This window comes from Diachasma alloeum, unplaced genomic scaffold (assembly GCF_001412515.2).
Source record: "Diachasma alloeum isolate Michigan unplaced genomic scaffold, Dall2.0 Dall_scaffold_00296, whole genome shotgun sequence".
In the NCBI taxonomy this organism is placed as follows: domain Eukaryota; kingdom Metazoa; phylum Arthropoda; class Insecta; order Hymenoptera; family Braconidae; genus Diachasma; species Diachasma alloeum.
Genome location: NW_021680435.1, coordinates 628,938 through 642,408, shown reverse-complemented (window position 1 = coordinate 642,408; position 13,471 = coordinate 628,938).

Below are 13,471 nucleotides of genomic sequence, written 5' to 3'. Positions count from 1 at the left end.
TTGCCACGGTCTCGCATGAGGCTCGGGAAACTAGTCTCGGTCTCGTGGGCAGTCTTGATTTGCGAAATATCATTTTTTAAGAGGAGACTCACGTATGAAAAAATTCAATAGAAAACCTAGTGAATTCGCTAGAAAATTCCATTGGAATTCTATAGGAATTCTATGGGGTTTCTATATGTTTTGGCGCTGATTCTATTAGATATTCGATAAGAAAAAATCGATAGATTTCGAATTTCTGTTCGAATTTTTATCTTGAGATTTTTTCTATTAGAAATTATTGGGCACAAATTTTCCAAGTTTTTTCTGCTGGATTTTGTTTTGGTTTGAATTACAGAATGCGAGTGAAAAAAACTTACAAAATTGATGCTCAAGCATTGTTCTAGAAAAAATTTCAAGAGAACATTTTAAACAGTAATTCGCAATCTATTGACTTTTTCTTAACCAATATCCAATAGAATCAACGTAAAAGACAAATAGAATTTTTCAATAGAATTTTCTAGCGAATCCGCTAGGTTTTCTATTGAATTTTTTCATGCGTGCTACGACGAGTTTTAAATTCGCGGACTATTGGAATGATATTCCTGATACATTGAAAATCGATTATATATGTCTAAAAAGGAATAACTATTGTAAAAGAAATTAATTGTTTATTGTTCGTTTGCCTCGCAGATGTTTAAAATGTTAGAAATAGTCCCTAACCTCCAATTTTTTAGCTATAGAGATTTTTTTTGCAAAATTTTTGAAGCAATGTGTGCAATAACAATTACCAATTAGTTTTTTGAAATTCAACTCCTACACAGCTGATTTTGTTTTTTTTTTAATAAAAAATTGCACCATTCACGTAAAATAATCCAAAAAATGTGTCTGACAGAATCGAGAATATATTTTAAATATGTAAATGATAATTTTTCTGCCTATTTTACATGAATGGCGTAAATTTTTATAGTAAACAAAACAGAATTAGCTGTGTAGGAGTCGAATTTGTTTGTCAGAATTATATTGTTTTCTCAGTGTGACCTTAATGCTCATACCCCCTTAACGCCGCAAAAATGTGTAATTCTGATAATCGTGTCCCATAGCAAAAGGAATTAAAATACCAACGATGGAGGGTACTTGAATTTTCAGTGTTACATTCCCCCAATATTTCATCCCTCGGCGATTTTCAATTTCAACTTTTGGGGAACAGTTACGGGGAAAAAACTCACTCTCCCTCTCCAGCGGAGGAGTTTTTTCCTTACCACGGGTGAGGAATTAAAACCCGATCAAAGTTTATAAATGGACGAGCTTCAATATTCGAAGGAGGAAGGAAGGAACAAGCGATAGCGGAGAGACTCAGTTTCTTGAAAGGGCGAGGGGGGGGGGGGCGTCGCACAAGAGGTATATCCGGTGAGATTTTTTTCCAACCTCCCTCGAGCAAGTCGGTATCTGCTTATTGAATTTTCCGCGGACTGAGCGCGCCCGTTGTTACGGTAAAATCTTAGGGGGTGATGGGAGGGTGTGGGAGCAGGCGAAGAAGCAGGTCTGGGCCGATCGAGGCATCGTAAGCGAATTAATACTCCTCGACGAAGCGAAGCATCGAAGGAGGGACGATTACAATTTCACAGTGGATATTATCAATTTGACGGCCCTGGATGGGAAAGGACCTGAGGAGAATTGGAGGGGAATGAATACTGTCTTGTGCTTTCACGGAGCAATTTCTATTCGATGATAATCGATTGAGATACTTGGATTATTGAGATGTACGTTGACAGAGAAAATGATAGGTATTAAAATAGTTGTTATTGTAAATAGTTTATTTGGTAGTCAATGGATTATTATTGAATTCAGATAACATTAAATTGAGTAATAAATTGGTCTTTGTCCTCATCGAACCCTTCATCCGACCCAGATAACTGAAAAGAAACCAACAGCCGAACTATCCCCACCAACTTTCTCCACCTTTATTCTCCCTGCACCTGCGAAAAAAAACCCTCTTCTTCTCCAAGTACCATACGTAGGAGGCTAATATTCAAATGTGCGCACGACCGATCGTCGGTATTCTACAATATCCCACCAGGATTATTCAAATGGCCGATCGTTTCAGATACCAACGATGGCGTAACCCTTTTCAAGACTCAACGAAAGGATATGAGACACTGGTTCTCATTGTCAGGCACGTCCCTTTATTCCTTCGAGGAGTGTGTATTTATCTCCATCTCGATCAATTTATTTATCTTGAAAGCCGCCCCAACATTCATTGTTTCAGGAAATCTGATTCCGGGCTGATCAACATGAGGATGAGATCCTCTTTCCTGCTTTCCGTACCATCTTCTGATAGTGAATTTGAATTCAAGAAAATTCGCTGAAAGACATTCAATTAGATCAGTCAACAAATGAGATCTTAGGGGAATTGACGTTTAACCGGTAAAAGTGAAGTTTGCAATTAAACTGTTTTCTCATGTAATTTTTTTACATGAATTTGTAATAGGGATATTGTTGAATAATTAGAGTCGCCTCGCTATTAGCTTCTTCCTAAAGAGAGGTCAGAATAGATGCAATTTTTCCTAATGAATATATACCTTAGAGGCGCCAGTACCCGAACGTGTAAGACTTTTCCAGCAATAAAATGGCTTTTTCTCATTATTCAGATGTACAATGATCAAAAAAATAATTCTTCGGAAAACTTAATGTTATTCGCGTAGAAAAAAGATCATTTTCATATAAAATTCATGCACCTGTGAATAACCCGAACAGTACCCGAACGACCAAAGGCCCTAAACCCGAACGATGGAATTTCTTGTGTTCGTATACCACGTTAAATGATTCTTTTAACATGTGGGGATGATTAAAGTCTTTATTTAATTAGTTATATATACAATTGTTCTATTTTTCTCATAAAGGGTTTTCTTTAGTATTTGGTAGAGTCTGCTCACTGCTCCTAAGCTTTGCCCAGTTTTCAGAGCTGCCAGCGCCTTCTCCAACTCTGCACTCTAATTTTTCTCCTTTCTCTTTTTTAATTTTCCCCTGTTTTAGATCAATCATTAAACAACAAATGTAATCCTTGGAACCACATTTTGATGAAGAAAAGGATCATACGGTGCGGGGAAATTTATTTGACGGGTGAGGTTAAGTAAATCGTTCAAGTATAGTGACGTTCGATTTTTCAAAGCGTCAGTACCTGAACACCAATTTTTCTACGATTTCGCGAGTTTCTTTCTTTATTTTTGGATTTTAATCACTTAATCGATTTTTTTTTCACCGTAAATAATGATTTTATTTAGTTGTTGCCTACATTTTCCGTTTGACACACGCAACACCGACCAGCATCTCTAACCATGTCGGTTCAGAGATGGCTCCTGAAGGGGTCGTGTCAGTGCAGTCCGTCATAAAATTAAAATTATAAAAAGATTCCTATTTTAAATCTAAAAAATTGAGCTTGGGTAGAACAGAGTATAGTTTTTTATTTCTACCATAATGCAATTGAGAGTAAAAAAAGGGAGGAAAACGGTAAAAATTTAGAAATAAGTCATAATTAGTAGCATGCATTCGGGTACTTCTACCTGGACGGTGACAGTATATATAAAATATTCAAAAATTCGAAAGGAACCTGTCTGAACCTTCAGAAAAGAACATCATTGCAATATTAATACCATAAATCCAATCATGCCTCGATATTCCCAATTCTGATTAGAAATCGGACCAGATGTCTCCCCACATACTTATTTCATCAATCTTACAAGGAGCCGTCCAGCCTTCACCCAAGCATTTCATCCATTCATATACATGAGAACACCGAGAACCACAAGGACTGGACCAGAACAATAAACAATGCATACATATCTGTCGATGAACAAAGCTCGCCAAACGATGACAACTTCATCCAAAGGAATTGGGAGGCATCAAATTACGTCGTTGTCCAGGCACCCAACTGCATGCACCGAATGGAGATGCAGTCCCTCCAGCGTAGGAGGTACCATTCTCCTGGCAAACGGGAACGAATTAGGCTAAGCAATCGGAATAAGACTGTACCCGTTTGCCAAAATTGTCCAAACTCCTGGGTGCACAGTGCGGAGACAAATCCCTTGGAGGTGCACTCCATGATGAAAATACATATACACTTTAGACAAGGGGAAGGATTGTGCCTTGGGGGTAGTGTAGAATCCAGAGGAATGGGCATGGCACGCAGGCAAACCGAGAAGACGATACTGGAAGGGCCGCAAGGCGACGTAAAGAGGGGGTCCGTCTTGAAATGGGGGTAAGACGAAACAGAGGATGGTGTATTTGTGTAATATTCCGTTTGTCTTGTCTTCAGAGCATCCGCTAATGTACACAACACTAGGAAACACCAAAGGAGTGAGAGGAGTGGGAGGGGACGGCGGAGCTGCGGGGGAAAGGGTAAGGAGTGACAGTGCAAGCAGCACCCAGCAGCTACTGGGGATTGTTATTGTACAATTTGCTAAGACTAAGGCGACTGTGTTGAGTGTGAGAAGCACCTTTGGACATCAACCTGGGGTATCGCACAAGGAGACTAGTCTTTCGCTTCCTCTCATTTCCTCATCCAATTCAACTGGTTGAGGTGGAATAATTATTGTCCATACCTGGGGCTTCATTGGATAAGTCATTCACGATCAGAAAGATATAAATGTTGTGGTTGAATGATTTGGCATTGAATGTCAGGAGTTGAGTTCAGTAACATTCCACCATTAGTCGATAATTTTTTTGTCACTGTGTGGAATAATTATCTAGGAATGTGAAATAGATTCGAGACAAAAGTTTTACCACTGACCAAAGATCAAAGCGAAGACGACCGACATCCAGTTCTGTATATGCTACGGTCTTTGCCGTCTAACGCAATAATGTAGACGTTTGTTAACTAGTGATGACATTACCCAGTCAGAAATCCACTTCAAATCTCCACAAAACAACTGCAGATAACATTCAATCAAACCAGAAGTCTCCAACGGCTGTCATTAGCGATCTCTCTTCAATGATATTGAATTTTCATTCATAATGAGGTACTCAATGACAAACAAATGAAAATCACACAGTGGATAAGCCTGACTCGGTGCAGATACTCCCCTTCGACTTCAGGCGCACACATGCGCGTGCACCGTTGGCATTAAGACGCGCACCAGTGGGCTCCACGGCAAACCTTCTGGAAATAGGAAGACAAAGACAGATTGAGTAGAGGTGAGTAGGTTGTTCTTACACAAATAAAACAGCACTTAGTACAGTCGAGTACTTACCTCTTCTCTACGACAACACAGACAATGGGAATATGACATCTGCCTTAGCTCCTCCTTCCTCTCTTATTGCCGACGTTCATCTCTATCTATCCAGCGACAGGTAACGATGCGATACGAAACTCGTATGTAAATCCACAGGAAGATATAACTGCACTGCTAGTGGTGACGACAGACGGACGAGTTTCTCTGGGGAATGTGATGGTTCAGTGTGAGTCAAACGGCGATTTCTAGTTCTGAATTGTCGTTCTGGATGGTAGGACATCACAATGCAGAAGCTATCAACAAAATTCCTCCTCATCTGGGCCATCATGTGGCCACATGTGCCACAATTTCGAATGTGAGAATGAAAACTATAACTCTTTGAATACTCAATTTACTCCTTTCAGCTCAAATTTACTTCTACAGTTTTGTTATGGAAAAGAATGAATACTTTTCTTTGAACCAAATAAATATTCATTTGATACTAATGATTTATTATCGCTTTGAGATGGTAATAAACTCGAAAAAGATTGAACGAAAAATATGCAATAATTATTAGGAGCTGCACGGAAGGAAGGAAGAAATTTCTGTTCTATGGTTTCACTATCAGGGAGACAATGGTGAAATAAAGTCGTATGTACTGAAGTGAAGAGTGCAATCAAAAATTGGATCAGAATGATTCTAGAGAGCTCAAATCGTCCAGATTTCACGTTTCCTGGATTAGGTTCATACGACTTTTTTCCACTTAGATGGCCTGAAACACCCAAAATGATCAATATGACCTCCTTCCACATAGCCCACGAATATTGTTGAAATACACTTTCGAACTTCTGTCACAAAATACATGAAAATGTGATTTTCTTAAAATAAAAAAACTATTTGAAATAAATAATTTGTTTTTTTCAAAGTGAATAAAAATTTTATTTGAAACAAATAATTGCGTTGTTTAATATTATTAAATCCTTTTTCTTGAAACAAGTAAACTAGTTTATTCATTTGTAACAAAAATATTCTTCAAATAAATGAAAAATTTCAAATAAAGATTTCGATTTGATCCAAAAGAACCATTTTTCTGGATGTACAATGAAAATTCGCCCTGGTGGCGCTAGATTTCGTTAATGATTCACGCAGTGGGAATAATTCATTTGTGTTGGCAGCTAATCAGATTTCCCTCTAACCCACATTCCCATATCGCTCGAGGGTCGAAACGATTTGCAATCACCGACTGATTATAATATATGATAGACATTTCTATTCACTGAAGTTAATTTAGTACATATGGTTGTGTTGATCCGTTGTAAAATGGGTACTAAAAATATTCTCAAGTCTCCACAGGCCACTACGGGGCATCTTCGGGTATATATTGGCTGGAAATGAAGGAAGAGAGTGCCGAGGGCGGATTCGGCCTCGACCACCCTGTGCAAAACTGCCTGTACAGCTCATCTATATAACTTGTATAACAAAACAAAAAGCTGGGGCGCGCGTAACGCGATATGAAATGCACGAGTTTGGACGTTTTGGCATCTCGACAAGCCGACAATCAACTCATCGAGGCGTGCGGATGCATTTTTATTATATATTATAGACTGCCCGATACCTTCCAACATATCGTACGTCACTCACAATGTCAGTTGCTAACGTACCGTCTCGAACGTATTTTCATATACGTACCGGGTGCTGTCTGAGAACAATCTTTTCGTCGATTTTTTTCTCAAGGTTTTGACCAAGAAGGGAAGTTTGTTACTCCGGCAAGATTAGGTTATTATTACTTGATTATGATTACAAGAGAATGGTCTCCGTAGGCTAAATACAAAAAAGTGAAAGTTTTCCACATTTTTTTCAGATGAATTCGGTAAGTCTTCAGTTGAAACAATAAAATTTCAAATTGAACTAGAGTTCACCGTTCATTCAGTCATTTTTGACTGCAATTTTGTTTCGATGAAGGGATTGGTTGGTTATTTTTCACGTTTTGCTGGATGGACCAGACAAAATCTGCTCACGTTGAGAAACAAGTAGCCCATTGCACAGGTCTAAATCAAGTATAGTTTTTTTGCTAAAAATTAGCAATTCGCTTCCGAATAGTAAATTGAGGTGAAGATATACCAACTTCCCCAAATGTCCCAAATGTGTAACATGAGCTCCATATGACCTGTTTAAACATTTAACAGACGCCGACTAAATTAAAAATAAACTGGTTTAAACTTCCACTGAATCTTAATTAAACCTTAACAAAACGTGGGTTAACCTCCAACTAAACTCCGACTAAACCCTGAGTAAACTGCTACTAAACCCTGACTTAACTCCGAACTAAATCCCGATTAAATCCTGGTTAATTCCGACTAAATCTTGACTAAACCATGATTACAGCTTGACTAAATGCTGCTTAAGGCTATAATTTCAAAGCAAATGATGTGATCGCCACTATCTTCGAACTTGACCGAGATAATATCGAAACGAATATTTTAAGCCATAATTGAAAAGATTTCGACGATTATTTTTTAAATGATCGTCAAAGAACTAAATTTGAAAAAAAAATCACGTACATACAGACACACATACATAGGGACATGATCTAAAAACAGTATATTCGAACTCCTGAGACCAAAATTAGTCATCGCTACACAAAAAAACGAAACCTCGGATTTGAAAAATACAATGCTTCCATTCGGAAGTAAAGAATATAATTTTGCCTGTCAGATATGTTTTAGACAAAACTTTAGAGAAAGATTTTGCATAGAAATTTCGGGCAATCGTTTGTCTCAAACAAATGTGATTGGCAGAATTATATATTTTTCTCAGTGCACAGCAGTGTAATGTTTATTCTGCCATTGATTTGCGTTGCAATTACCGGGTAGCATTTTATTTTTTCTTCGATTTTCTACTTGAGAATTCTTCGACGATCCTGCCACTGTCAAGATTTTTTCGAGAATAAGATTGTTTTCAAAGTTGAAATGATGAAACACACCCGGTAGAAATTTCGAATAGGCGCATCAGACCCTCTCCCTCTCTTGTATCAGCCATACACATAATTACAATCTGATAGAGTCCGTTGTCCGTTGGTTGAGTGGGTTGATTCGCATACTTGTTCTTGTTTGAAATACGTCAAAGGTGTATTCCCTCGGTGGTAGGACGGCCGATCTCGGAGGGTATAGAGGCCCCTCGGGGTCCCCCTCCCACCTCAGTAACCAATCGCCGTGGATCCCTTTGGTCAGCGATGCGCAACGAAAAACTGAAAAATCATGCGGTCAGTCTTGGCGTCGATACTTCGACCTGTTCTTGATGTGGGCCGGCAACATGGCCGATGGATATTCGATTTTTCGGGGCGGATCAGTGGGTCGATGGGATGGGTTCATGAATTTTTCGACAGGAAAAAGTATCGAATTCAGGGTCGAGAGATGGATGACGACGATTGAAATTCGGGGGATTGGATAATAGTGGGGAATTGATAATGGTCATGTAACAATTATTCACGGAACACCTGCCGAAAAATCGGTTAATATATTCATGGAGAACACCTGCTTCCTGCATATCGTGAAGAGGTTCAGTGATTGTGGTTAATAATTATAATTCGGGTGTGGGGTACTCGTTCAGTTTATTTGTCCAATCCGATGCAACTTTCCAAGAATTTGAATAGAATATACATATTTCAGATATCAGCTGAGTGCACATTTTTGTGGGAGAAGTTTCCTTTTCTTCATTTAAATCATGAAAAATTAATTATTATTTAATGGAAAAATAAAAAATTGAATATATTTAATTTAATACTCATGAATGCGTTATGAAAATAAATAATTAATTGATAAATGATAAAGATGAATAATGAGTGACACATTAATTACTAACTTTGAATCTTCGATCAATCCTTTGTTACTTTTCGTTTACATATTTATTTGAAAATAAAAAGAGTGTTATAAAACGATTTCCTTGAAAGGCGAATAATTTTCTCGAAATTTTGAAAAATCTCGAGAATTTTCCAGAGAACTGCAGATTATTGTAAATTTTGCTTAAATTTTACAAGAAGCTGGAGAATTTCTCTCGAATTTTCCAGAATTTAGAAGACATACAGACATAAAAAGATGTCAGAAAATTCAATTCGGAAAATCGGAAAAAGAACGAAATTGAAAGTTATGAGATTCATGGAAGTAAATGATGAATGAACATACGAAAAGTAAAATCCAATGAATTTCGCTTACGATAAACATAGGAAAACTGACAATTATGCCGCTAAGAATAATTTGAAAGGTTGAAGAATTTGAAAATACCACGTGTTTTATTAGTGACTAACCTCACGCGATTGATTGACCAATCAGACTTAGAGATGCAAAATGACCGTTATTTTCTAGATTACGTGATATGACCAAAAATAACCCTTACATAGCGGTCATGTGACGCACAAATTTTCTAACTACAAATGATGGCCACAAATAATTGCAAGCAAATTGTCAAGCTATCTATACAAATGCATAACTATAATTTCTCATTTGGGGCCGTCACGAATAAAAAAAATGGTCTTATCTATGTAAACGAAAAATGATCAAGATTTTCATTTCAAAATGCGCAGTAGGCCATGCGAAATGGAATTAAATCAAAATTAATTTAAAAAATGTAGCTCCATTTATATAATAGATGAAAAATAACGGTCATTTTTTCTTAGAAAATTGCTCACAGTGGGGGGGGGGGAGAAACTCCTCGTCACGGAACGTATTGACATCTCTGATCGGATTTAAGGATTAGCGGTCAGTCTCGATTTCTTTCGACATAAAACAACTTCACGAAACATTATGTTATTAGAGATGAGATTTCTGAAAAATCTAAACAACTCACTGTACGCTAATTCCATTCAGCCATCGGCAATACGCGCACAAAACTTCATTCTTCTTCAATATCATCCATCACCTAGAATAAAAGTCCATCAACCAATCCGTAATATCTATTCCCCCATAGCACTCTACAGATTTATTTATTATTTCTGGCATTGAACACGAGTAGTCACATAAATCATCGAATTCATCGTCGCAGTTCTATAAACCCCTCTCCCACGCACGTAATACTCACCTCCGATTGAACCCCCCTTTCAATACCCCTTCACCATTCTCCGCTCGACAAAAAACGATAAGCATCTTACCTCGACGTATTCAATCTCGAAAGACGCCATACCTCGAAAAAAAAACGACAAGATCGAGAGCGAATATAATTCCAATTTTACCAACTGGAAAAGCCCTTTGTGTCCCTACACGTCACACTCGACTGACTTTATAGGTCGACATCGATTTCGCGTCTCGATGATACAAAATGCACTCATACAATCTCCACCAGAAGTCCCACTCCCCGAGTCGTTTCATCCACTCTTTCTTCCTCCTTTTCATTCCCACCTTTCTGTCTCCTCCAGGGCGAGTGCAAACGTGACGATCTCACTGTTGACGGCTGCGGCTGGATGACATTGAAAAGAAGATAAATAAATAAAAAAAAGGATAACGAAAAAAAAAACGAGTCCCTCAGACGAATTGATGGAGGTGATCACCTGTCGACTCGTTTCACGCAACCAATTCGATAAGACGGATGACTATTGTCGTCCGCGTCCGGTTCCGTTATTGATATGTATATCTTCACCCCTTTATACCCCTCTCAAACTTATATTTATTCATTAACAATTACCACGTTGAACGGGTGCAAGTTATCGAGAAGTACGACAGCAGTGATCTGAGATAGCGAGTGTGCTGCTTACGAATGATCATCTCCACTGCATATGAATTTCCAACAACTCAATCATGGAATAATCATAAAATAATCAAGCCAACAAATGATAAAATTCAAAGAAAGACTCCACAACACCTGACCGGTCATCAACCTCTGGTGCCCAATATCGCTGGAGAAATGAAAAAAAATAAAAATAAAAATAAAGAGAAGTCGAATAAAAGGGCTGAACCTTTTCTCATTCCCCTTATTTTTTACTAAAAGCAAAGTTTTTCGTTCTGTACCGAAGATTACGTCAAGATCACGCGCGCGTGAGTGGATGTCCAATAATATACGATTTCTCGTCATGAGTCCCCGGCGAGTTAAGCCAACCGTGAAAGGACAGATCAGTGTATAGTACCGAGAGTTTTTTCTTCTATGAAGGATAATCTCTCTCACTCTGACACTCAATCCCTGATACACTAGTGCATTGATACACACTTCACACACGTAAACGCCTGGATTCAATGATCCAGTGGGTTTGAATTTCGAAAGTCGAAGGAATGAGAAGGGAGGAGTCCTTTGTGAAGGATGTTTCCGTGATGGTGTTATGTTTGTGGATGAGTAGTTTTGTTACCGCCGTGAGAAGTCTTTCGGATAGTTGATAGTGGCCATTGATTCATTATGCTGGCTTCATACGCGATACAAAGTGTTGAAATGAGGCAGATTGCATATAAATGCCGGGTCGTTAGGCATTTACAATGGTTTTTATTCGAATTCTATCGAATGAAATAACCATTTGTTCTCATTGGTGGTTATGAGGGTCAGTGACCCAATTTACATCGATCGTCAATTAACGCCTCTTCGATAGCTAGCTGTGAGACACCTCGTTCACCAAATTTTCTTGATTGAAGGTCTTAGTTTGGAGTTTAACCCTGGCCGGCTCAGCACAACGCTGAGTAATCAAACAATTAAATGCTTCTCGCTAGGTTCATCTGCCACCTATACTATGAAATGGTTTAGGAGAATGGGTGGGAATTCTCCAACGCCTAAAGACGACCACAGTCGATCTCAGCAAAATAACCCTTACCCATCGATATCAGAGTTCAACTATGCTTGGAGATTTGTGGATTCTCAACGAGTAGCTAATTGACTGGTAAGTTATAATTGGGAATAATTGGAGGTGAAAATTGTGCTGATCCTATTGGAAGACCTTTTAGATTTCTCAGGATACCTGTAACAAAATCGAACAGTTATTTTGCTTCGTTAATTTTGTTCTGATGGAAAAGAAGATGAACTTCTTCTCATGGTAGCCCTAAATTGGTCTCTGTATGAGGGAAACGCCGCAGCGCGTCGTTTTTATTCAATTGCTCTTGACTAACCGGAAAAATTAAAAAAATTTAACTTCTTTAATTGAAGTATCGAAAAAAATATAGTAGTTTCAAACAAGGGAAATTACTTTTACATTAATATAGTATAGTTTTTTGCTAATAAATTAGCAATGTGCTTTCGAATGGTCATCTTGCACATCATCTACTTCTACAGTATATATGCAATTCATCGTTTCATATAATTTGATTAAATTCAATGAAATTTCTTCTCTAATCAATTGTGTTACATTTTTCATTTAGTTTAATATTTGATCTTTCTTTACTTATTGTAAAGTGAAGACGAGGTAGGGCATTTTCATGATCATTCAATCAATTTCAATATCTTTTTTTAATTCAAATAATCAGTGGAAGTAAATTGTTCAAAAGATCGAAAATCAACAAACTTTTGAATGCTATAAGAATAATTTCTGAATTCCTTTATAAATCGAGGAGCAGAATAATGTCTATCTATATTGTGGAATGAATTTAGAGCATGATATGCAGATATCCTCGGAATTGTACTTTTTACAAAATTCAAAATTTTTGAAAATTATCCTAAAAATCAAAACAACGATTACATCTCCTTCATCTCCGAACTCAGTCGAAAATATCCAAAGAATTTTTTTTAAGCCATCATTCAATGAATTCAGAACATTTTTTTTTGAGTTAAGATGAGAGAACCGATTAAAAACAAAATGAAAAATATAATATACGAATTAAATTTTAATTAATGTCGATAGATTGGGCTCAATAATTTCATCGATTGATTATCAAACAATTAAAAAGAAAGTTTGTCATATACGTACGGACAGGGTCTGAAAATGGCATATTTGGACTTTTTGGATCATAATGACTTGATATACACGGAGAGAAATTTTCTAAAAAAATTCTAGTACGAGTTCTGGACAAAATCATAATCCACCGGCTGTAAAAAATTCTAGTGCTGTTAAGGTAAAATTTCTTGGTATTTCTGGTCAAATTTCTGGGGATTTCGGGGAAATTTTCACAGAAATACGGGGAAAAATTCACGTTTTCCCCAATAAAATTTCTAGTGCCGGTACTGAAATTTTTTCCTCGCCGTCACTTTGCGTCTCTTTTCCCATGTTAGCGCTAGAATTTTTCTAAAAAATTTCTCTCCGTATTACACGAAAAATCTGAAACTGAAATTTGAACGACTACAATGCTCCCATGCGGACGCAAAGGAACATAATTCGCGAAACTCAC